This window comes from Mixophyes fleayi, chromosome 6 (genome assembly GCF_038048845.1).
Source record: "Mixophyes fleayi isolate aMixFle1 chromosome 6, aMixFle1.hap1, whole genome shotgun sequence".
NCBI classification, from domain to species: Eukaryota; Metazoa; Chordata; class Amphibia; order Anura; family Limnodynastidae; genus Mixophyes; species Mixophyes fleayi.
The window spans coordinates 183,062,381-183,088,813 of NC_134407.1; the positions used below are offsets into that span (position 1 = coordinate 183,062,381).

The 26,433-nt window shown below is 41.3% G+C and overlaps 1 protein-coding gene across 1 annotated transcript in view; it reads right to left on the reverse strand.

Annotated features, from left to right (window-relative positions):
• Positions 1 to 19,483, reverse strand: part of CHD6 (chromodomain helicase DNA binding protein 6) — a 100,419-nt gene extending 80,936 nt beyond the window's left edge. Inside the window, exon 1 of the mRNA XM_075177520.1 lies at positions 19,425 to 19,483. The gene's annotated coding sequence lies outside the window, so the exon portion shown is untranslated. The remainder of the gene's footprint in view (positions 1 to 19,424) is intronic.
• Between the last annotated feature and the right edge of the window lie 6,950 nt (positions 19,484 to 26,433).

A 26,433-nucleotide genomic window follows, 5' to 3' on the forward strand; every position in this document is an offset into this window, starting at 1 on the left:
TTTCCTTCTCACCGTCAGTAACAAACTGTTACTGATCACTCCTACTGGTGTCACTTTGCCACCAGACACTTGCCGACTGCGAATGCCAACTGCACAATAGTTGTATGATAATTTGGCTGCCACCACTGACCTCCTTTGCGGCGCCCAGCACCACTTACTTCTGGGGTAACTGGTATAGCTACTGTAATGCCTCTTTGCGGTAGGCTGGCTGGTACTTCCTGATCGCTCACTATGGTTCAGGACTGCTGGGTATCGGGTAGAGTGTTGACAAAGACACTGGGTTCAACACAGGACAGCCAGGGAACGGATAACAGTGTAAGCTCTTAACTGTTGGTCACAGGATACAACAGGTAATAGTCGCAGGGAGAATCTTCAAGTAGTGATGTTTTATTACTCAAGAGCCCCGACAGACTTTTACATGCTAGTTTGAGGTACTAATGATTCTCCAGAAGTTACACATGGAATGATACATTACATGGTAAAATATAGCTCTGTTTCTGCAGTTTCTGACTCCTATGTTGGCAGGGGGTAACAGAGCCCACTTTCCTTGATGGAACCAAAATGTCTGATATATTACATCAGATAATTTAACATCAGGATGCGATATATTCTCTAGACTTAGAGTCAACGCAATTTTAAGTTTTAACAAAATTCAATCCTTAGACACTTGCTGTCTACATTATTCAGACCTAAGATACACAATGAAAAACCACACTGAAAGCAAAATTGCAGTTTCCGCAAAATTCTCCAGGTTGCTTTCAGGTAGTAATGAGATATTCAAACACGAAAACCTCAATATTTATTTACTTACAGATAGGTATGGACACCTGGATGAGATAACCAAAGCACCTCTAACATCTATACCTTGTATTACCAAGTTAACCATGTCTGGAGTATTTACATACAACTAAATCTATCCAGCATGCATAAATAGTGAATTTGACTTTGATGTGCAATATGTAATTATATTAATTTTCAGGTGTTCAAGTTAAAAAGGAAAGCTGGTGGGACATATGCCTCACTTTCAAGATGATCATTTTAAAAAGATTTGCTACTTTAAAAAAAACACTAAGGAACGCAAATTGTGCCTACACTTAAAATACATTTTTAGGTGAACATTTGCACAGTATATAGACATGCAAGCACCTCAATGCATGAAGGAGGCAGATACCATGTTGTCCACTAGGGTCAAAGACTGCTAAGAAACATAGATATTTGTGTACTTCGATAGGCTAATTACCACCACACTCTTTAACGCTCATTATTTTTACTGGAGGCCAAAATCTGACAGCAGCTGCCTTGAAGACAGGTATGCTGTGTGCTGGACATGAGTTTATAATATGCAATAGTGACAAATATAGAAGTGATCTCCAATTTGAATGTATTTACATGAGCATTTTTCACCTGCTTTATAACATCAAGCTAAATTTAACAACAAATATATAAATACAAAAATAAAAAAAATACATCCATCCTAACAGATTTTCATTTAGTCAAGCCATGCTGAGAGCACCAAAACACACGCTTCATTTTAAAAAAAAATAAATAAATTTTTTTTTGTCTATACCAATGTGCAGTCAAACACGCACACATGCAGAGCATTCATGGCATCCGTGATATTGGTATGATTTGCCCATGTGTGTAAGAGGGTAGACCAGGTCATATAGAATGCTGCAAAATAACACTTGTCTATGTGAGCCTTAAAATGTATTGGTGCAGCTATATATTTTTTCATTTTTATTTATAGTGCAACCCATCCAACTTAAGAGAATTGCAGGTGGTTCTGCATAGCAAATAAAGTATAACCGACAGCATTTGCTGTAACCCAAGGGTTCCCCTGAACATGGGCGATACCCCTCCATCCCCAACCAGGTGCCACAGACTTTCAAGCCTACTCTAACCTGGTTATGCTTGAGACACATAGATTTTAGGATCCGATTTTGGGTTTGCATGTCTGCATCATAATAGTTATTGAATTTTATGCTAACAAAAGAAAACTCCTTTTAAAAAAATTCTAAAAGTTCAGTGTGTGACAGGCTGGGCTTACTTTGCCACCCTATAGGAACTAACAGATGGCTTCTGCAGATTGGCCAAGCCAGCCACTCTCTGAATGTCTACGAGTGCTGCTGGCCTGTTACAAACGTGGAAGGCCTTTCCTGAGTAGTAACACATGTCTTCAATACTGGAGAATATGGGAATAAGCACTACAAGCTTTCATAGAATACTGTGTTTGCAAAAGAACCCTTCAGCCAAAATAAAAGTTAGTGGAACCCTGTCTGAACCGTTTCTGATTAAAACCGGTACAAAACATCCCCTCTAATTTTCTATTCTCTGCATGATGGCCTTAGATAAATTGGGATTGGGAAATGAGGGTAGGTGAAGGATGGGCAGGATTGAGCAATCTTTATTTTACTGATGGTTTATTGGCCATCATTTCTAATCCAGTGGCCTTTATCAACCATATGGCAGAGTTTCGTAGCTTTGGACACTTACCCAATTTTAAAAATAAAATTATTATTATTATTATTATTATTAATAAATATGTCACTTTGAATCTTTCTACACCCACATTACTGATCGGGAGCCTGAAAAAATGCATTGCTCCCAAATTAAATAACTAAGTGTAGCCGTTACTAAAAATCTCACTCAGCTCTACAATTCAAAACTTTACGCTGCTCTTAACCAAAATTTGCTTTGAATTTAAAAAATTATCTGGGATGGGGAAGACAAATAATATTATAATGAATACCTTAGAATAAACAATGGGTGTCCATTGCGGAGAGTTTTAAGTAGACAAAGAGTGCAGGTTGTACCTTCAAATCAGCCATTACTTGTGGAAAAGGGGCTTACCTTCTGAACTGAGTAAATTGACAATCTTTTTTAAAGGACTTCGAGATTTCAAACATAGCCTTATATCGAAGAAATGGTAATACAACAAATCATGTCCGGATTGGAGCTTGATTGGATCATGGACTGTCTGTACAGTTAGTTTCATTTGGCTAAGAAACTACAAAATGGGACTACATCACACACAGTGTGGAACCAAAGACCCGTATACCCCTTCCCTTTCCCCAAAGACCTCCCATGTTCCCTTCACCCGAACCAGATATACCCTTTTCTTCTGTTTAGTGTCATTAAACGGTTTCTCATTTTATGCAGAATCCCCGCCCCCCCCCAGTCCCCTACATACGGTCATCGTATTTGGTGGTTATATGCTTTGTACTAACAATTAATAATAAAGAAAGATTACATACAAACGAAATACAAAGAGCACGAAATATAAAGCAATATGCCCAAAAGATTCAACAACATATGAGATACGTAAAAAAAAAAAAAGTTCTTTAAATTTTGTCACATCAGGAAGATAAAGTAGGACAATTATTAAATATAATATTTGACAGGATGGATAATTTTAAAGGGGGGACAATCTCACACCAACATCTTAATACTTGAAAAATATTTTCAAGTGAAAAAAGAGATAAGCTGCTGTCACTGTCTAATATTCATAACAGGACATTTATGTTAATCCATGCCAATATCTAGTCATGCCATTAACATTAAATTTGGCCCTTGTTTGACTGCACTGTAATCAGATTTCTAGAGCTTGAAAAACAGGTTAGCATCTCCTTACTTTACAAAGTAATCAGCTTCTTCACAAAGATTAGATCCCCTTAAAATAACTGTGCTGCTTACTGGAGTATTGCGAGAAAACAAGTGTAGCTTTTATTGAGACACCAAGTTCACATAAAGTACAGCGAGACATTGTGGTTAAGTGAGATATCCAGACAATTCAGTATTTATTGTAAATGTCCCCCCAAGAAGCAGAACCAGAGACAACCTACAGTAGCAGGAGATGCAAATACCTCCAATAGCTAATTCTGCCTAGAGAGTTTTGATGTACAGAGCTTTTGACAAAGCGTGGACATTTTTAAAACTTGTTTAACAAAAAAAAACAAAAAACACATGCATACACAGACTCAGATTAAAGGGAAAGGGACAGCACGGGAAGCCTCTCTCTGTCAGGTACATGGGGGCTTGCCCCTCCTCCGGGACCAACCAACCAACCTCCTTCATTTGGCCGCCGATCTTGTGATCTGTTCATTCAGTCCCAATTTTCCTATCCACGTCCCATGGGGGACACACCACATAACAGGTGCCATCCCATGTGTGCAGAGCTACAAGAGAGGTGGGTGATGGTGGGGCTATTCATTTAATTCCTTATTCATTGGGGTGATGGGACCTTTTAGTTAATGCTAGGGTGGTTTGAGAGCCATTAACTGAATGTGGGGCTGAGGTTGGGAAGATATATTTATTAAATGTGAATATTAATTATTTAATGGCAATGATGGCTGTAACGATTAATAACTAGGCCTCCCTCTGGTCCCAACTATTAATTTATTGCCGTGGCTGTTTATAGGAAGTCAAATAGAATTCACATTTGATAAATAAACCTATTTTAATGTTGGGACCAGAGAGTTATTAATCGTTAAATCAATAGCACCCACGTTGGTGCTTGTTGGAGTTTTCTAAATTTGATGTACCCGTTGCAAGGAGGACAGCAATGCTATCCCAATACATAGATATTTTAGCTATGGTCCACCAGATATGGAGTAAATCTCCCCAGTACCACTCCAGCATTGTAAGGAAGCTGTGTCAAAGAACCTCTGTAGCCTGCATGGAACCAGGTACCATCTGTAATAAATTTTATTATTGGCGAGAGTTGACACAGAGGATGTTGCCATTTTCTATGATTGTGGACCTCTGCTGTCTTGCCCAAATCTGCTTCCCAGTTGAGCTCATGTTTTGGGGTAGCAGTTTATATAGATTATAGAGAATTAACATTATATCATTTGAGAGTGCGAATTTTGTCTACAGAAGGGAGTAGCAATGTCTTATTTACAAGTTTTCAAAGGATCTCGCCACTTGGAAATCAAAGTTTTATTATAGGACCTCCGAGGAGACGCACTGTAGAGAACATCTATTCCTGTTCTAATGATTTAGCTGAACCATGGTAGAAAATGTGAAAACAATTACCCAGTAGGAAATTTTCTGCAGAATTAGTGGAGCTATATAAATAGCTGATGAGGATGATAATAATGAATTCAAAGTTATTCCAAAGTGGAGTAGGAGTAGAGGGGTAGTACCCCCAAAGTGTAATCTACAGGAAAGTTTGATGACCGTACATGAGAACGCTAAAGCTTCCACTAGCTGGAACTCCAATAATCGCGGCCAGACAAAAAGTTTACAGAAGCTGGTTTCCACTTATATTCATCTTGGGGCATGACTGGGTTACAAACCAGGTTAATTGCTTGGTTTATATGGGAAGCTAGATAGTAAATGTGAACATGCAGGAAACCTCTACCCAATTTGAAGCAGCATACCTTAAGTCTGTGAAACTTGTTCTTCCAGAAGAACTCAAACATTTGCAGCTGGGTTAAAATGGGCATCTGACCAGTTTCTATTCAAGTGTTATGATTCTACCCAACCAGGATATGAACAACCTCTGGCATCTGAACAAATCCATATTTTTGGATTAAAAGATCATAATATCTGTAAGTGATGTATACCCCTAAGCATTTTAATTTGTTGTTTATCCTAAAAACTATAGTTGTGTTTTAAATGCATGATGGTAGAGGAATGCATATTAATAGGAAGAGCCTCTGTCTTAGAATAGTTAATCCTATATCCCAAAATAGACCTGTACAAGTAGAGAATATTGCATAGGTTTGGAAGTGATGCGTGTGGGGATGTTAGTGTAAGGACAGTCATCAAACAAGGAAATTTTGTTATCCTCCAAGCATACTGGTGTCAAGGCTAATGGCTATTGTCTTAAGCTTGTAGAACAGGTGGTAGAGGTCTTCACCTATAGCAGATGGCTTTCCCATAGAGCTTTTTGCGCTAACAGGTACTCAGATGCCCCCTAGTCTTATGCTCTGCGTAGTACAAGCTTATGGATATAACTGTAGCGGGGGGAAGGGGATGACGGCAGGAGGTAAGCAAAGTCAGGGACAGGCCGAGCTCATAGGGCAGGCCGAGCTCATAGGGCGAGCATAGCAGCGAGGTGAGGTCCCGGCAAAGTGTCAGGTCCAGCAGAAAGAAAGGATATCCGAGTCACAGGCAGAAGTCATGGTCACCAGCAATAAATCACAGTCCAAAAAACAAGCCAAGGGTCATACACAGAAGGGTCTATCCAGGAGTACAGGAACAAAGTACAGGAGCAGGTCAGCAGCCAGAAAACTGAATGCTATAACCAGCAGGGAGGCTAAGCCCTCCCTGCCTTAAATATCTAGACTACCCAATCAGAATTAAGGAGGTGCTGGGTTTTAAATCAGCCACCTTAGGCTGTAAAGAGATGTCTAACTTAATCTGCACCTGCGCCCGGCTGCCTCTAATGCCGGTATGCAGGGCTGTCAGTGAGAGCGTTCCGGCCGTTGACACGGTGACGGCCGGGACCTAGCAACCAGAAATGATGTCCCGCCTGTCGTCATGACAGACGGGACGCAAGCAGGAGAGACGAACCGCGGATCACCATGGCTCGTAACAGTACCCCCCCCCCCCCCCCTTGAGGAGCAGTTAAGGAACCCGACATCCTGGTTTGTTGGGAAATTGCTTGAAAAATTCTCTAATGAGCTTGCAGGCATGTAAATGTCTCCACGGAACCCAGGATCGTTCCTCCGGGTCACGACCCTTCCACTGTAGCAGGAAATGTATTTGCCCCTGGACCTTTATAGAATCAAGAATTTTTGACACCACATATCTCAGAGATCTCTGCCTGTTAACTTGGAGGATCATCAAAGTAGCTAAGCCTAGATTTGCATGCAGGGATAGCAGGCTTCAGGAGAGAACAATGGAAGTGTTCGGAATCCCAAGAGAACAGGGAAGCTTCAACCTGAAGGCGACAGGATTGGCCTGTTATGTTTTTTGCGCCACCTTCACTGGGGAGAACAAAATTTTGGACATCAGATGACAAAGAAGGCCACCACACAGAGCGCAAAAGAATCTCAGTTTTGGAGATACTTGGATGTCCGGCAGACTTGTTCTCATGGGCCTCAGAAAGAATTGCTCTTTGCAGATGAACTGAAACAAATAGGCGACCTGCAGGTGTTTCTGAGAGAGCTAATTTCTGAAATTGACAAAGGACATTACCTAGGACTTAAGTCATACCAGCATGTATAATGGAAGGAATAATGGGCTGCAGTTCTCCAGCAGGTAATTGGTGAGGAATAAAGCTTCTAGACAGAGCATCCACCTTGGTATGCTTGGATCCAGGTCTCTAAGTAATGACAAACTTAAAACGAGTGAAAAATAATGCCCATCAAGCTTGTCTGGAGTTTAACTGTTTAGCGGTTTCAATGTACAAAAGATTTTTGCGATAGGTGAAGACTGAAATCTTATGAACAGTCCCCTTCAACCAGTGACGCCACTCTTCAAAGGACCACTTAACTGCCAAAACTTCTCTATTGCCTACATCATAGTTAACCTCAGCAACAGAAAATTTGCGCAAGAAGAAAGCACATGGATGAAATCTATGGTCGCAGGGATCCCTCTGGGATAGGACAGCAGCAGCACCTACCTCAGAGGAGTCTACCTCCAGTATGAATGGTAACTCCGGATTGGTATGCTTTAGGACTGGTGAAGTGGCGAATGCCCTTCGGAGGGCTTCAAATGAGGCTATGGCCTTCAGTTGCTGGAGTCCACCCCTTTGTGGATGAGGGCTGTAATGAATCTCCGATAATAATTTGCAAAGTCCAGGAATCTCTGGATAGCTTTTAGATTAGTAGGGCATACCCATTCCAGAATGGCTTGGACTTTGCTAGGATACATAGAGAATCCATCGGGAGAGATTACATATCCGAGGAACGACACCTTCAGAACTTTAAACTCACATTTTTCGAGTTTGGCAAAAAGGTGATGCTCTACAAGTCTTAGGAGGACCTGTTTGACAGGGAGTCGACGATGTGGCAGACGGCAGGCGCATTACACTGGCCGAAAGGCTTGACAAAGTACTCATAATGGCCAGACTGAGTGTTGAATGCAGTCTTCCACTCATCGCCTTCCCTGATGCGGATGAGATTGTAAGCACCACGTAGATTAATCTTGGTGTAGACAGTAGCATCTCTAAATTGGTTGAACAGAACTGAGATGAGTGGGAGTGGATAAGTGTTTTTAATGGTGATCTTGTTTAATCCTCGGAAATTAATGCAAGGGCGTAGACTACTGCCCTTTTTAGATACGAAAAAACACCTGGCTCCCACTGGGGATTTAGAAGGTCTAATAAAACCTTTCTGTAGAATTTTCTCCACACCTTCTCACCTCTGTCTGTTTTACCCAGTTTGTTTATTAGTTTACTAGGTTTTCCCCAATTGTAAAGCGCTACGGAATATGTTGGTGCTAAATAAATAAATGATGACGAAGATGATATTGCTGCATTGCCTTAGTCTCAGGACCAGAGAGCGGGTATAACCTTACTTTAGGTAATTTAGATCCTGGAATTAGATCAATGGCGCAAAAAAAGTCATGGTGTGGAGGCAGAGTCAGCCGTCTTTTTGGAAAACACATCCTGAAACTCATGATAAGGGAAAGGAAGTTGTTCAGGAAGGGGCTGCAGAAAGCAAAGACACAGGGTCATACAATATTGAGAGCAATGGGAACTCCAGCGGACAATCTCTCCTAAGCTTCAATCAATAACTGGGCTATGGAAATGGAGCCAGGGATGGCCCAGAATTAGTGCAATAGTTAATGAGATCAAGAGACAGGGTTTTGGAATGAAGAGATCCCATTGTTAGTTGTAATGGCGGAGTCTTGTAGGAAATCCTGCCCCTGGGTAAAGGGCCTCCATCCAGACCTCAAGCTGCGATTGTAGTGTTGATTTTCATGATAGGAATCCCAAGAGACTTGGCAAAGCCAATATCTAAAAAATTCCCTGCGGCACTGTGATCTAAAAAGGCCAAGATGGCAGTGGAGCGTGATCCAAAGGCAATATGAGCAGGAACTAAAAAGCATTTTTGGAAGAAATAAACTGCAGGCCTAGATGAATCTCTTCCACATGCTCTAGGCCTGTACTTTTCCAGACTTGTTGGGACAGGAACAAAGAAGGGGACCTTTGTTTCCACAATATAAACAAAGACCTAAGGTACGTCTCCTAGTTCTTTCCTCCAGAGAAAGGCAATACGCCCCTAGCTGCATAGGTTCTGCAGCTTCCATAGTAGGAGGAGACACGGAAAGGAGTGTACGTGAGGTAGGTGCTTCCTTCTCAGCTCTTCTTTGATGTGTCTATCAACCTTTATAGCAAGTTGCATAGTCCCTCCAGAAAGGTAGGTGAAGAGCATTGAACCAGAGTCCTTAATTTGATCTGACAAGCCTAAACGGAACAACTGGTAGACCTTTTATGTCTGGGGACAATCCTTTTCTTGCCACCAATGGTTTGATTGTCAGTGACAATATCAGGGGAGAAAGAGGACAACCCTGTCTGGTGCCATTAGCAATATTGAGGGTTTTTCCATCACAGTTCACTGGCTGGCACTATTTTCTTATCTGATTCTGTACCAAAATCTGATCAAATCAAGTTAGTCTCTTAGCAAGTTTGACGGTCACTTGGGCCACACAGTTTTATCTCTTAAGTTTGGCTTAAAATCGGATGAGTGTGTGGGCAGCTTTAGAGCTCTCAAAGAAAAGAAAAAGAAACCAGAGAGGCTCCAGTCCCCAAATGAATTGTATGTTATTTAAAACTTCATTTTATTAGAAAATTAATTTTCAGACACGAAAGGTGAAATATTGGTTAATAGTGTATGTGCATGTAAACCCAATGTGTATTAAAAATGAATAACAGAACCCTTCAGTGGAGTGGCTGGCTAATATTAGAACCGCTCTAATATACAGAGCCTCCCTCATATTTATTGGCACTGCTTGTAAACACAGTTGTATTGTCGACACACTCCTTGTCCCACAGTCACACACACGCATTCAAGTTTGTGTATGTATTGAGCTAAGCGCAATGGACACAACCTAGGACTTGTTATCACGACATTCAATGCCAAACGCCACTTCCAGGATCCATGACGTCAGAGATGACGTCACTTCCCCTAACGTACGTTTGATAAAGCGACAGGTGAAACATAGGTTTACAAGCAGTGCCAATAAATTATTGAGGGAGGCTCTGTATATTAGAACAGTTTGACTCATGCTTTGGAGGAATTAAAGCATATCTGGATGTGTTGCAGTGGATAAGTGTGCAGTGATATAGGTGTCAAACACCATGAAGTAATGTACTCGCTGTTCAGCACCAAACATTTGCATACATGCTCATTATCTGTATGCAGAAGTTAACACCCATATATACACAAACTGTCTCCTTGACAGCAACTTGAGTCTTCAATATATGTATGACCACCTCCACAATTGCCTAACCTTGGACATTGTTTGAATACTTTTGGTGAGCAAACGAGGGATTCAGTGCTCGAATATATTATTAGGACACCCAGTGCCGATGAACCAATTGTTGAAATATTGTGTGTACAGGGCCATAACTAGGGCTGTGTGACAGGGGCGATCGCCCAGGGCGCAATGCTGAAGGGGGGCGCAATTTAGTAATATTTTAGGTTAATTTGGTTAAAATTGAGGGCTAGGGGACGGCATTTCTTTTTCTCGCCTCAGGCGCTAGAATTCTAAGTTACGGCTCTGTGTGTGTGTAGTATATTAAACACGCAGTGGGTGACTACAGCATATGGAAATTATCCTTAAGTGCAGTATATCAACAAAGGATCCTGCTCTAATATTAGCCAGCCACGCCACCTAAGGGCTGTTATTAATGTTTAATACACATTAGGTTTACATGCACATACACTATTTTTAACCAATATTTCACCTTTGTGTCAGAAATTTTATTAAAAATTAATTAATTTTCAAATAAAATGAAGTTTTAAACACCATACAATTCTTTTGGGGACTTTAGTGCCTCTCCTGTTAAAGATTCGGTAATACCTACCTTAAAAGCAAATAGGTTTCTAACATTGACTACAGCTCTAAATGAGAGGAACAGGTTCATCAAGCTGCACTAAAGAAGCATCTGTAGTCAATTTTGTGTGTGAACGAGTTCATAAAACTCTGAAGTAGTATGGACTGATGTCTTTGAAGAATCGAAGTATATATTATGAAAATCTTAGTCACAGGCTTTGTAGTGAGCAGCCCCAAGCAACGCACGCAGACAAATAAGTTACATATTGTTAATGAAAACGGCATGTTAGCATACGATACTGCACCATACTCCTAGTGACTTGGAATTATTTTTTTTTGTGTGTGAAAAACGAGTGAAAAATCTGTTAACAACTTGCAAATAATAAACCCCTCTATGAATGGATGTTTAAAAGAGAGCTCAATTTAAGATGAAAAACAAGCTTAGCGCTTTTTAAGCGACAAGCTGTCCGAACTCTTCTCCCCTTCAAACACACCCATTAGTGTAAAGCAGCTGTGAATGTCACGTGCCTTACAAATATTTAATGGTATGCTGGTGCTTGTAGTACAACAAACACCAGCATGTCCATACAGTTAATGGCAGTCTGACCATTCTGGGACCTGTAGTGCACCAGGGACTATTTTCTCTTTTACATTAAATTACTATTATTACAGGAGGACCCCATGTTGCGGTTTTCCTTGCTACAGGGCCACCAGCCCCGGCTGGCAAGACTAGTGCTGATAATCGTAAAATTGGGGGAAACCCATGCTTTTTGTCCCCTCCCTGATTTTGCTAGTACCAGCATAGACTGGCAGCACTAGGATTGGTTAAGCTGTTTGGGAGTGAGAGGGGGTACGCTTTCTTCCCCCCTTAACTTTATTTCCGTTTGTTTTGGTGTTTTCACTATACTGCCAGCGGTATTGCAGGCTTAAATCTAACTCTATGTCGACATTGTGACTTTCAACATTACAACCTGTCGACAGAATTAATGAACATCTCAATATTACGTACCCAAACCAACTGGTCAACTTTGAAACATAAATATATAGTAAAGCTTATTTAGGCCAATCAAAAAAAATAATTGCTAGATAGATATGCGTTTTCAGTAAGTTGTTTAAAACGTTTACATTTACACGATTTTTCCCCCATGTATTGTATGTGTGGGAAAAATATATAACAATAATAATTAAAACAAAAGTCACTATTGATAGTAATCTACACGCCAAAGACCGCTGTCCAGTGGGAAACCTGAGGAAACACTGCAGTGGATGGCAGTACACAAAGGACGTCTATCTTGTAGTTGGTGGTGTGTACTGTGCAGTGTCACCAGTCCTGGACTTGTGGAAAGTCCACAAAAGCCCAGGCCTATGGTGGCAGACATGCATGGGTGACAGTCTGCCCTTTGTTTGATAACAAAATATAAAAATGTGTTTACGTTAAGTGTTTTGTAATTCAACTACTCTTAAGTTTCTTAATTTTACTTGTAAACATATTTCTGTTGCGAGCGAGATAATTTGTATACTGGCACATGCCTACTAGCATATAAACAACTCCATGACCATTTTTAAATTTTAAGGTGTTTTACCTTAGACACAGAATAGGAGAGAATGGCACTGCAAATGTGGCTTAAGGAAGCAAAAAATAAAAGGGAATACAGGCTCCAACACAAAGCCAGAGAACAATGGGAAGTCCCTACGTTACTGAGGGTGAGATCTAGTACAGAAGTGTGCTATGCATGGCACTCCTAGATAAGGAACAGTATGGGGTAGATTACAGTAGTAAGCAGAGGTAAAGTTATGCAGTGGTAGGAGAGCAAGTTCATCCAATCATTAAAATTCATTCTGAAAAAACGTTGGGCTTTAAACGTGTTCAAAAAACAAAACAAAAAACAAAAACATGAAGATTCAAAAGGAAAAACTGTTTAGGCAGGAGTGTTGTAGGACAGAGAAAAATATTCGACTAGATTTTGGTCTAGTGGAAGCCAAAATTTATATTTTAAATATAATCCTATATGGCTTATAGCGCATATACACACACACACACACACACACACAGAATTAAGCTATCCAAGAAACAACAGCTGTAGATAGGATTAGCAAATCCTAACAAAAAAAAATTACAAGAACAGCAGGGGGAATAAAAGGAGTAAAGAGAGCCTGTGTTTATAGGATGCAAAATCTCAGTATTACTTCTATTCCTTAGTATAGCAAAATAATCAAAATCAATTGACTTCATTATTAAATTCTCCACAAAGAGTACACAAATTTCGTCTCGCTGCAGACTCCTCAGCAGATCTCTGGAATTAAAAGTCCCACACAGATCGTAGTAAATTGCACTTCACTGATCTAGGAACAACAGTCCCAAAACGTGCCACACGGAGAGCCACTTAGCAGCTACATATATCACATCACAAAAACGTTCCTTAGGATGTAAATTGCTCAGCAGTTTTTATTTAAGAACGTAAACAGTAGCTCTAAACTAACATGGAAGTCAATCATACAATGTATAAATAAAACCGATAGAACTATACAAACAAATTTACTTTCTACTTGCGGTCTGAGAACTGCGGTCCACAATAAATCATGGTAGCTGCACACAAGTCTCAGATCACGACGCGCAATGCCAAAGGTTGACTGGAGTGCTGTAAAGCACACCACCATTGGACTTGAAGCAGTGGAGAAGCGTTCTCTGGAGTGACAAATCCCACCTCACCATCTGGCAGTCTGACGGACGCCAGGAGAATGCTTCCTACCCAAAAATGTTCGATGGAGGAGGAATAACGGTCTTGGGGCCTTAGCTCCAGTAAAGGGAAATCATAATGCTACAGTATACAATGAAATTCTAGAGAATTGTGTGCTTACAACTTTGTGGTAACAGTTTGGGAAAGACCGTTTCCTGTTTCAGCATGACAATACCCCCATGCACAATCGACGTCCATCAGAAAAATTATTTCCCAAGTTTGGTGGAATAGAGTGGCTTGCACAGAGCTCTGACTCAACTCAACTGAATACCGACTGGAGGCCAGGCCTTATTGCTCCAACATCAGTACCTGACCTCACAAATGCTTTTATGTTTGCATGGATGATAGTGGGGGAAGGTGGGTTTAGAAACACACCAACTCTATATTAATACTCAATGTTCTCCCCAGCACCTATTTCCTGGGTGCTCCACCCAGCTGTTTTTAGTTATCACTAGGATCTTGGAACCCAACAGAGTCCAATGCTCCATTGTTTCTGCTATGAGGACAGGCTCTATATGTGAGCACTACAGCCAGCAGTGTGCAGTAGATTGTAAGCTTGCAAGCAGGGCCTTCTCACCTCTTTGTCTGTTTTACCCAGTTTGTTTATTATGTCTGTCCCCAATTGTAAAGCGCTACGGAATATGTTGGCGCTATATAAATAAATGATGATGATAATGTGACCACGGATCACCAGTCTGACCACTCCTGGCAGGTGTGGACAATAACCTCCAAAATGTTTCAATATTATTAGAAATTGTTACAACTGCCCCCACCTGGCTACTTCCTAATTCCACCCACCTGGCAAAATACTTATAGTTTTGGAATTAAATGCTCAACAAGCATGTATACAATGTGATGTACAGGTATCCACATACTTTCAGCCATGTAGAAGTAAATTTACCAAGTCTTATAAAAAGGAAAAGTTGGTGCTACCTATAGCAACAACTCACATTCTAGCCTCATTTTCTAGAACGTACCAGATAAATTATAGCTAGGATCCAATTAGTTGCTATGGGCAACTCATTCAATTTTCAGAAGGTTTGACAAACTTACCCTGTAAAGTATATAGATAAAATATTTATATTAAGTCAAAGTTGTCCTAATGCATCTTGTTGTACCATAACTTAATCACACATAAATAAACAGCTGCTTCCTGCCAAACAAATATCATTTCTACTTTTAAAAAGCATCAAAGTTTTTGGCTTGTTAAATCTAGACTCAGAATGATCTTTTAAGGAGCCAGGGAAGATGTGTATCAATTGACAAGAGAAATGATACTAATAATATTTACTGGTAAAATTAAAAGATCAACTAAAACAGTGTTTTAGTACCACAAATAAATGTTGGATTCAGAATCAAGATTTGATACGGACTTCTGGATTCATCTGGATCCTTAAGCCAAAGAAGATGTGCAAGACTTAGGTGCCAGCTTGTCCAGTCCAGCTTCTACAATTTTATGTAGTAAAATATGGCAGTGCTAAGCGAAGATTTTCTAATTTTTTAAATCCAGAAGTCCAAAATGTCCCCTTTTTTTTTTTATATATCAAAATGTGAAGTTATGATTAAAGATGACGTACATATGTATACACCAGCCATCTTGGATCAAGGTAATTAGAAAATAAATCAACAGTTCACCATCACAAACCAGTGACTTATCGAGGAAATGTGAACTATTGTTGTTGTTGCTATGGACATGCTCTGAAATTCAACCATAAGCTTTAATCTCTTGGCAGCCAGTGTGTTAAGTCTTACGGGTAAATTTGTTCAAAATTCTGATGTAGAGCATGGAATCTTGGGAGCTTTTTTTTTCCTTTTTTATCTTAGAAAGCTGTCAAAACCTTCTGTCCTGGAATGTGGTGATGTTCCTCAGAAAGTAATCTAGGATCATACCTAGTAATGCACAGCACACAATTACCTGTACACTACACACACTCAAAGCTTGTGCCCAATCACACTTATTTTGCAAAAGTGTGTCCAGTCCAGCCTGTACACACAGTCAGTCAGTCAGTGCCCTATCTTTTATATTACCAGCATGTCCCCAATCACTCATAAAATGTCAGTCTGTGCATCACACATGCCAGGCCGTGAGTGCCCTGTAACTCATAAAATTACTGTTCCCAGCAATTACACACATTCTACTGTGACTAAAACCAGGACCACACTGTAGTTACTGCATGTCATAACAGTGTGTATGGGAGCTATCAGTTGGTCCCACACATTTGCAATGAAGATCAGCCTGTAAGTCAGTAAGGCGCCATGTGCTGGCCAGGGCGACCAGAATTTGTCCAACTAACTTTGGCTTTGCATGAAGTCATTTAAATTGTAAGATACCCTTTTTTTTCTCTGCATATAAACTGCACAACATAAAATGGTTCAGCCTCAAGTCACTTGCTAGAAGTGTGATTAGTCTGAAAGCACAACACTACAGGTTTTGCAGGAGATATATGAATTTACTCTGTTACATTTTTTTTTTTGAACAGGTGAATAGAGGAGAGGTGGAAGCTGGCAGAGACCACTGATCTCTAGGTAGTGTGGTGGTGGCACATGGCTGCCTTGAAACAGATTACAGAAAAGGGAGAGGGGAAATAGAATTCTCTACTTTCCTTTGTCCCAACTCCGCCATACATTCTGGGAAGTTGGCAGTGTGCACTATACCATCGTCTCTCCATAGATATTAATGATCTCTATGCGAGTATCTCCTCACCTGTGAGATTAAATGATGTTTATGTACATAGGCCCTAAAAACAACTTGCAAATGTAAAGTTATGCAAATGATCATTATTTGCTGCTTAGATTTTGAAAGTCTTATCATTAAAAATTTTTTAAAAAAAACACAAAAAGGTGTAGCTCAGATATCTATATCTCCAAACATGAATAACCCATATCCTTAGGATTAACGATATTTTCAGGAAAAAATTGGTAATTTTATATCCAAGATAATTGCACTTACACCTAGTTTTTCACTTATTTAGTTGGTCATTTAATTTGAAAAGACAACTTCAAAAGTGACAGAAGGCTGCTATAACCTCAAAAACAACCTAAAATGTCACCTTGATACTCACTTCACCCAGGAATGAGCATGTAATATCGCTGTGCATTGAATGTTAGCCATGCAAACAGCTTACGGTCACTGCCAGGCGGCTTCGTCCTACATCACATCTTTCCCACCTCATGAGCCTTGAGCAGCTGTAGGAGGAAGCCGCCTGGATGAACCGGCGAACTCCATCACAGTAGCTGACATTGGCCATTCAAATACAACATGCATAGAAACGTCATGTTTTCTCCAAGACAGGGAAACATTTTATTGTGAAAAAAAAAAAAAAAATAATATGACAGATTCTCTTTAAAAGAAAAATATTAAAATATAAACTTTTATTTAACTGTACAATAATTCAATGAATATTCACCACACAGGTACAATGCCTGACTTTATGTAATTGAATCTGCCTACAAAATTAGGTCCCTTGTAGCTTGCAGTTCAGTGAGTAAAGCCCATTTGTAGTAGTACTACTACTAATAATAATAATATCAATAAAGCTGTAAATTTACAAAATGTTGTCAAAGATTATTGACGAGATAGCTGTAACCAGTGCAGCGTTCCGTATGTAGAACACAGTTAGCATTCCACATTGTGGAAGTATAACTTTTGGGACCCTTCCACAAACAGAAATTGTGTGTTAGGGAATTTAGACTGTAAGCTCCAACGGGGCAGGGACTGATGTGAAGGAGTTCCCTGTACAGTGCTGCGGAATTAGTGGCGCTATATAAATGGTGATGATGTTTTAAACCTTGTCATTGTGATAACTCAGACCAAGGCTATCCAATTGGTGGCCCATGGGCCAGATGCAGCCCTCCATGGGCTTCTGTGGCCATTACTATCACTAAACCCATCCACACACTGTATTCTGACACCATAAAATAATAATTAGTCTAGCACAATTAAAACATATGTGAGCCCCCTTTATGGAAACACTTGAACAACACCTAACTTTAGCAGAGGACACAGTAGCCAGATTTAAATGCCATAAAAATACTGTATAAATGACTGTCCTCATTGGATGGAAAATTCTCAATTTATTCTTAAAATCCAAAATAGCTCATTGCAGGCTTCAACAAAAACAGGTGTCTCTTGAAGAAAAAAATATTCTTCCATTCACATACACTACTAAGGACAAAATGTAAATAATTTCTCAACAGGAGCTCACACTCAAGCCATGTATCTATTTATGACAAACGAAATGAAGAAATAAAAAAAAATATATAAGGTACACAGTAAAATACTTACAAGTGTTCTAAAATAAATATTTGTTAAAATTAAAACAGTAATTATATATATATATATATATATATATATATATATATATATATATATATATATATATATATATATATATACATATACACACACACACAGTGAATAGCAATCCACCACAGCTGTACATTTTTAGAAGAATTACACCTACAATGGTACATAATATATTAACTTCTAAAAGGTATAAGGTGTATAAATAAATATTTCCAACCAAAATAGCTACAACAGTTAAATCTGCTTATTTATCTGACCGAATCACAACTTCCAGAAGACAGCAAATCCTGAGAATTAGTGACAAAAAAAAGTTTTAATAGCTTACAGTTTTAAACTCAGCACCCAAAATGTCAATGCTATGTGTATTGAACATACTTCCAATAACCATTTAGTGATGCATTACATGGCATGTCAAATACAACATCAAGCTATATGTCAATGGATGGTTAACAAATATGCTGCCACTTAAAAAATTAATATATGCCAAAATAGATACAGGACAGTGTTACCTCTGACAAAGACTAAAATTCAATACTTTTACTAGAAAGCTATATTTTTATGCTGAAAAGCAAAGCTAATAAGGCTAAAAAAACAGTTCTATCTAACCATACCCTGAAAATGTGTTGAACGTTGTAATATGAACAACAACAATCCCCACAAGTCTCCAATACTGATTTTAGGCCTTAGCTATGGTGCATCCTAATGTTTAAAGACCAATAAGCAGGAGATCTCCTGGTCCACTCACCTATATTGACTGCAGCTGTTTCAACTCACATGTGGAAAACAGGTGAGGTGGGTGGTGTAGGCCTGACAGGTTACCTATATGTGAAAGACAACAGTCCTCCAGCACAGAACCCTCTGCAGTACACACACATGCTTATTATCAATATAGTATCCATATTCATTTGTGAAATGATCATTTATATTGCATCCGTCACACCATGCATATAGCAATCAACTGACTTCAACATCTTAACGGGGATGGATGCATTGCACTATAACCAATTCCTATTTTAGCATTTTCATGCCCTTACTGCTTCCAGTTTCCCTACTCCTCCCCCACTTGGTACTGCCCACAGCACACGCTTTAGTGCAGTGGGCAGATCCACAGGGGTATAAAGGGGGGGATGTTGAAAACCCAAAACACGAAAACCTGCGAGGGAGCTAGAGCAAGGCAGATGGAGGAGGGGTTAAAAAAAAATATAGCTAGATGCATAATATATATATCCGTACTCTCCCGAGGTGGACACGTTTACATACACCCCCCTCCTTGTGAAGCAGATACAGAAAGCAAAGGAAAAGCAAAGAAAATCACAGTTTCATTCATAAGAGATGCCCAGGAAGGGGATGGATAGCTGCCACATGCCCACAGTGAGATAGAAACTAACAAAGATGCTGCAAATTAAAAAGTTAAGAGGAGAACTTACCTAAAATGGCCACTGCTGCAGCCAAAATACAAACAGCTATTATTTGGTGAAGTTTAGCACAAGACACCCTGCAAGGACACCCTAACTTGGCCGGGGAACGCCTCCTCTTTGCTCTAATTGGTCACCTCAGTGGCAGGCAGCAACAAAGCTCAGAGATAATTGGTCTCTGGCTTGTCAAACAAGTGGTGGTCGTTTCAAGGCTGGTTGCGGCGTGGTTATTGCTTTGCTCCATTGTGCTGCTATTTGCATGGATGAGATGTGCTCCGCGATTGGCTGAGAGGAGGAAGGGGTATCGAAGGGGGTGCAATGTGAGAGACAAGGGGGAGAGCTCAGGGGAGCACAGGGGGGTCCTGCTGGATATTTGAGCTGTATTTTTTTCTGCTGGTTTCATACTAATCTCTATCATGCAATTCAAAGCGAGCAGCCCCAGGTGTGCTGGGATAATGTTGGGATCTACAGGGTATCTTGTCTTGTAGACAAATTACATGTAGTAGGAGGAAGCCGTCCGAATTATGTTATGTTATGGAAAATGCATATTAGTATTTTATTGTAAAAATATATTTAAGAGAACTCGTTGTTGAACGTTTATTTCCAATTTTATATGGCCATCTTATCTTGCACACATGTTGTAGACTGAAAAAAACATTTGATTACCTGTATAGAAGGGGGTACATAGTTATGTTTGGTGGTTTTGATAGTAAACTTGGCTGCACTGTATATTGTTTGGCAACCAAAATACATTTTACACTGTCAGTGAACATGAAATGAAATTATCACCAGTTATAATAATTTAATTTTTTTTCCTGAAACTACAATAATAGTATCACAGATGATTTTAACATAATACAGGGCTGGAACTATCCCTGGGGCCTCTTTTTTTCTGTAGTTGCTTTAATTACAGATAGCTTTTGTTGCAGCACAGTAGTATGTCAGTTATGACACTAGACATATATACAATACATCTACACTTTTTTTCCCCAACTGTCAGTAAAAATTACTGCAAAGGTTAGCATGCCTGATGTCTACCAAAAGTCCAATTCTTGGGCCAAAATATGTAGGTTTCTTTTTGTTCCCAAACTGCATGCGCAGTAGCACGTCCCATTGCTAGGCAACGGGACACTGTCATTGACTCGGCGGTCAGTGTGGCTGACAACAGGAAACTAATCAGGCACAACTACTCCAGTGTATCCAGGGTGTAGTGTCCCAATTAGATTTTCTTCAGGGATCCCTGAATCCGTCGCAGCCAGGACCTGCTGCTCTACCTGCTGCCAGAACCAGTTCTACCACCTCCAGGAATTTTTTTACGCATACCCACTCCTGAGAAATATGATGGCAATCCAAAGGGTTGCTGAGGTTTTTTAAACCAATGCTCTATCCAGTTCGAACTTGCCCCTGAGAACTTTTCATCAAAAACAGCCAAGGTGGCCTATATCATTTCCCTCCTTACCGGGCAGGCTCTGGCATAGGCCACCACTCTATGGGAATGTGATGATGTCTCTCTACGTAATTCCTTGGATTTTATTGAAAATTTTCATCTGCTGCCTTGAGTCTTCTTGCTCTCCGCCAGGGTTCACTCTCAGCTGGGCAGTATGCTGTCCAATTCCGGACGTTGCCTTCTGAGCTAAAGTGGAATAATGAGGCGTTAGTTGCTACTTTCTAGCAAGGACTTTCTGACCATATTAAGGATGTTCTAGCCTCTCATGTCCTTCCTCCTAATCTGGATGATCTTATTTCTCTTAGTATCAAGGTGGACATCCACCAACAGGAATGTTCCCTGTAGAGGAGCCAAAGCAGACACTTCTCCTGTTTGGCCCCTCGCTTTCAGTCTCCTGTTTCTTCGGTTGAGGAGCCCATACAGAGTGAGGCTGGTCACCTGCTGTCTGCTTGCACCAAGAGGTCGGGAAACACCACCTCCTAGGCGATGAGAGGGGGGTCGTCCTAGGATCCAATTCCCAAACCCACTGTTCCCTCAAGAATGGAAATTTTCTTATGCCAGTCACCCTCAATACTTTGGACGATTCTTTTGTATGTTCCGCCTTTGTGGATTCTGGATCTGCGGGGAACTTCATATCCGCCACTCTTGTGTCAAAACTCCATATTTCGTTCCATTCTTTTCCGCAACCTCTGCTATTGACTGCAGTGGATGGCAGTCGCGTCAGCAACGGATCAATCACCTGTATTACTAGTTCAGTTCAGTTGCAGGTAGGAGTTCTTCATTATGAGTAGATCAAGTTACTGATTATTCCACAATCCATGAATTCCTTCATCTTGGGTTTACCCTGGCTATGGAAGCATTCTCCTCAATTTGATTGCTACCAGGCCCAGGTCACCTTGTGGGGTCCCTCCTGTTTTCAAGACTGTCTTCAAGATTCCTCATCCTGTGGTTCAGTTGCCTTGCCTTTCTCTCTTCCCAAGTGTCACTCCCTGAACCATACCTGTACTTCCTCGATGTGTTCAGTAAATCTGCCTCTGAGAAACTGCCTCCACGTTGTATATGGGACTGTCCCATTGAGCTTGTTACTGGTAAAACCATTCCTAACGACAGGGTGTGGCTGGGTCTCCTGAGTACCGGCCGCCGGGTATTAACCAGCGCTAGGCACCGCGTGAACTGTATGTGTATTTGAATGTAAATAAAAATGTTTTATATGTGTGTGCTGCAGTGCTGGCTGGGTAGCACCCAGTGCTACCGCATATAAGGGCTTAAACACGTGGGTATAAATGTATAGATGAGGCAACTTCTTCTAAATAAAAATAAATGTTTTTAGTGTGTCGGGGCTTCAGCGCCGGTAGCTAACCAGCGTGCAGCACCTGAGGGGTTAATTCCCGGTACTAGGCGCCGGGAGTGTGACTATATGTATATTAAGTGAAATTGCGCACATAAATGTAAAATGTATATGTATGTACTTACCTTGTCCCTTGGTCCAGTGTGGGCTTGGTCCTGCCCTAGAGCCTTCATCCCCCCCCCCCCCCCCCCCCCTGGCAGTGGCTGCCGGAGGGACTTCCACACTAGCCTCCTGGGATCAAATATAGATCCAGGAGGTGCAGCGTCTCCTGGGTATCCCAGTAAGCTAAGTCTCTAGCCAGAGCTCAAAGAGTATCAGCTAGTGACAGGCAGGGGCTGCTGCTCCGGGACCTGGTCTCTCCCTTTCTGGTACTCTTTTCGGCCAGGATGGAGAGCCAGACCCAGGAGCAGAGTCCCTGGCAGTAACTTTGGCCGGGAGATTTAAAAGATAAATCTCTCGCCCCAGCCAGACAGGCACCAGCGGGGGAGAGTGGGCTGAGCCCCCCTCTCCCTTGAAGCTCTTGGACAGGGGGGCAGGTATACTCCCCCCTGCCACTAGTATCTATGTAAAAAGGTGTTGAAATCTCTGAGTTGATTCACATGCAGGCTGCAGGCATCAACCCAGTTTGGTTAAAGGAACAGAAGGACGGTTTACCTCCTGCTAAGACTAGTCTCCAGATGTGTATAAAAGAGGCACTGTTTTGTATTAAAAATCGCTCTTGTTCCATCTGACCTGATCAATGGTACCTTCAACCAGTGTAAGAGCAAATAAACATCACTTGCTTCAAAGACCTGCTTGGAAACTTCTCTATTCTGAAATTCCTGTGACCTACAGATTAGACCCAACTCTAATCCGTTCCCGGCTGTTCTGAGGTTTGGACCCAGCTTTCAAGTACCACCGCTCTGCCCACTACCCAGCAGCTCTGGCCAGTGTGATAGGCCGGGGGGATCCATCCACATCAACCCTGATCCATAATAAGAGGTCAGGGGTATTAGCCCAGGTACACCAGCAATGGGGTACACTAGCAGCGACAGTTACCCTGAAGGAACCCGGTTCTGGATGCTGGTAAGGAGTTCAGTGGTGGCAGCATTTGTAAGCACCTCTTACTGTGACTAGAGGGTGCATTTGGGATAAAAAAAAAGAGAACGGTGGCAAAGTAAGCCCAGCCGGTTCCCAGCAGCACCAAACAGGGTGGCATAGGTGGTCCATCCTGTCACAAAGGGGTTTATCCTTTATCTTTACCATAGACACAGGTCATGTCCAGTACATTTACGAAAACTTTCAGCGGGGCTTCATTGAAAAGTCTTTCCAGCGGGGGCTGGATTCTTCTTCGTTATAAAGAAGGACGGCTCATTAAGACCATGTATTGACTACCAACACCTGAATGCTATAGCTATCAAGAATCGCTACCTGCTTCCTCTTATTCCAGAGTTGTTTGATCGCATCCGTGGACTCAAATTTTCACCAAATTAGACCTTAGAGGAGCCTACAACTTGGTACGCATTCGTAGAGGTAATGATTGAAAGATGGCCTTCAAGACTCGTGAGGAGCAGTATGAGTATCTAGTAATGCCCTTCGGGCTCTGCTATGCCCCCGCTGTGTTTCAAGAATTTGTCAACGAGATCTTCAGAGACCTAGACAATCACCGATTGATATATCTCGATGACATTTTTTTTTCTCTGGACTTGCGCTCTTATCGCAGTCATGTTAAAGTGGTTCTCTCCTGTCTCCGGGCTAATTCCCTGTATTGCAAGCTCGACAAATGTCTTTTTGAACATCTTCAAGTCCCTTTCCTTGATTACCTTGTCTCGGGGACCTGTCTCCAAATGGACCCTTTGAAGGTGGAATCCGTTCTCAACTGGCCACAACCCTGTAGTCTTAAAGCTACCCAGCGTGTCTTTGGATTTTCAAACTACTACTATCAATTCATCAGAGGGTTTTCATCCCTCATTGCTGCTATCACGGCTTTGACTCGTAAAGGAGTCTTTTGTAAATCCTGGCCTCCTGATGCAGTTTCTGCTTTCAAGACCCTTAAGAAAGCCTTTATTTCTGCTCCGGTACTCAAACAACATGACCAATGGAGACGCTTTTTTCTGGAAGTAGACGCCTTGTCTGTTGGGATAGGGGCTGTCTTATCTCAAAAATCCTCTTCTGGATCCTTTGAACCTTGGGGGTTCCTCTCTAAAAAATTATTTGCTTGTTATTATGGTATAGGCAATAAAGAACTCCTTGCTATTAAGATCGCTCTGGAGGAATGGCGTTGCCTCTTGGAGGGGGCTCAACATCCTGTGACGGTAATGACTGACCACAAGAACTTAACCTACCTACAAGATGCAGTGGCGCACGCAGGGGGGGTTTCTGAGTCTCTAGAAAACCCCCCTGCGCTAACTAAGTGGCCACTGTCCTATACAGCAGCCGCGGCGCTGTCAAAGAAGCGTCCGCGGCGGTGCTGTATTGTATACAGCACCGCCGCAGACGCTTCTTAGACAGCGCCGCGGCTGCTGTATAGGACAGCGCTGGCGAAACGGAGCTGCTCATCCTCAGTCCCATCCAAGTAGTGGCTCTAACCAATTCCTCTGTGAAGTCGTCTCCTCCTTGACGGTCTTTCATACACCCTTATCTCTGTTCCAAACTCTTAAGATGTGCTCACGATTCCAAATTCGCAGGGCATGCGTGCTATAAGAAGACAATTGCTTTCTTCTCCAGATACTATTGGTGGTCTTCTCTTGCTTCTGATGTCCGCAAATATGTACAATCCTGCAGCACATGTGCTTGTCTCAAGGTCCCCTGAGAATGTCCTCCAGGTCTTCTTCTCTGTCTTCATATTCCAGACTACCCCTGGACCACTGTCACTATGGACTTTATTACTGAATTACCCCGAAGTCATGGCTACAACACTATCTGGGTTGTTGTAGATAGATTCTCTAAAATGGCTCATTTTACTCCTTGTAAAGAGCTGCCTCAGATCTTGCACAACTATTTTTGAAGAACATCTTCCGTCTACACGGCTGTCCACATGAAATAATCTCAGATCCGGGTGTTCAATTTGTGGCAATGTTTTGGAGGGCCTTCTGTGAAAACCTCGGAGTCCATCTCAAATTCTCCTCCGGGTATCACCCCCAGACTAATGGGCAGACCGAACATGTTAATCAGGATCTGAAATGCTTTTTGTGATGCTTCTGATCTGAAAATCAATTTTCTTGGAGTGACCTTCTCTTTTGGGCGGAGTTTTCATTAATAATGAAGTTCATTCTTCTACGGGATTCTCTCCATTCTTTACAGTCTTTGGCATCCTGTACCTCCTTCCTTGCAAGAAGCTCCTGTTTCGTCTGTTCCAGCAGCGGACTCTCTAATACGTGATTTTTCTCAAATCTATTCTCCGACTCAAGCAAGACTTTCGGAAGCCTCCCTGCTGACCGCCATCGTAGAAACCTCCCTTTACTTAAAGTTGGAGATCGGGTATGGTTATCCACTCGCAACCTCAGACTCTGTGTTCCTTCAATGAAATTAGACCATCTATTGTGACCCGTACTGGCACTGAGTTCTGCAGAGCTTTTCAATTTGCAGCCCCTGAAATCATAAAGAATGAGCAGTCAGCACCACTCTTCTCTCTTGAGACCTGAAACAACTGATGTGAATGAGTTCTCTGTACAGCGCTGCAGAATCAGTGGCGCTGTATAAATAAATGGTGATGATAGTTGGACTAGGGTTTCAAGCATCAGGGCAGGTGAGCTATGTTGCTGAGATACAATATACAGGTCATCTAATCAGGCCTGACATATTCCTCTCCTAACCACCAGTTGACTATTGTGACATAATTCCTGTCTCCACTCAATAGTATCAGTACATATACATATTTATTATCACTATTATTTAAGATAATCCATTAAATTTGACGAGTAGGTATGTCTGCTCTGGAAATGCAAAAACCTATGCTGTAGGCTATGCAGTTTGTTTTTAACTAAATGCAGATTTGCTCTATCTTGTACATGGGTAAAATATTTGATCAATCTCTTGAAAAGTTCACAGAAGAGTTATATTCTCCTCAAACATTCCAAAAGGTGGAAAAAAATCCAACACAAAGGAACTTGCCCAGTACTTTAGGGAAAAAAAACCCTCCTCAAACATTGTCTCTGTAAGATTGCGCTCATCCCTGTAGGAAAATGAAAAACAAGATATTCTATCCATACTGAAATGCAGAAGGCCACACATAGCTTGAAGATAGA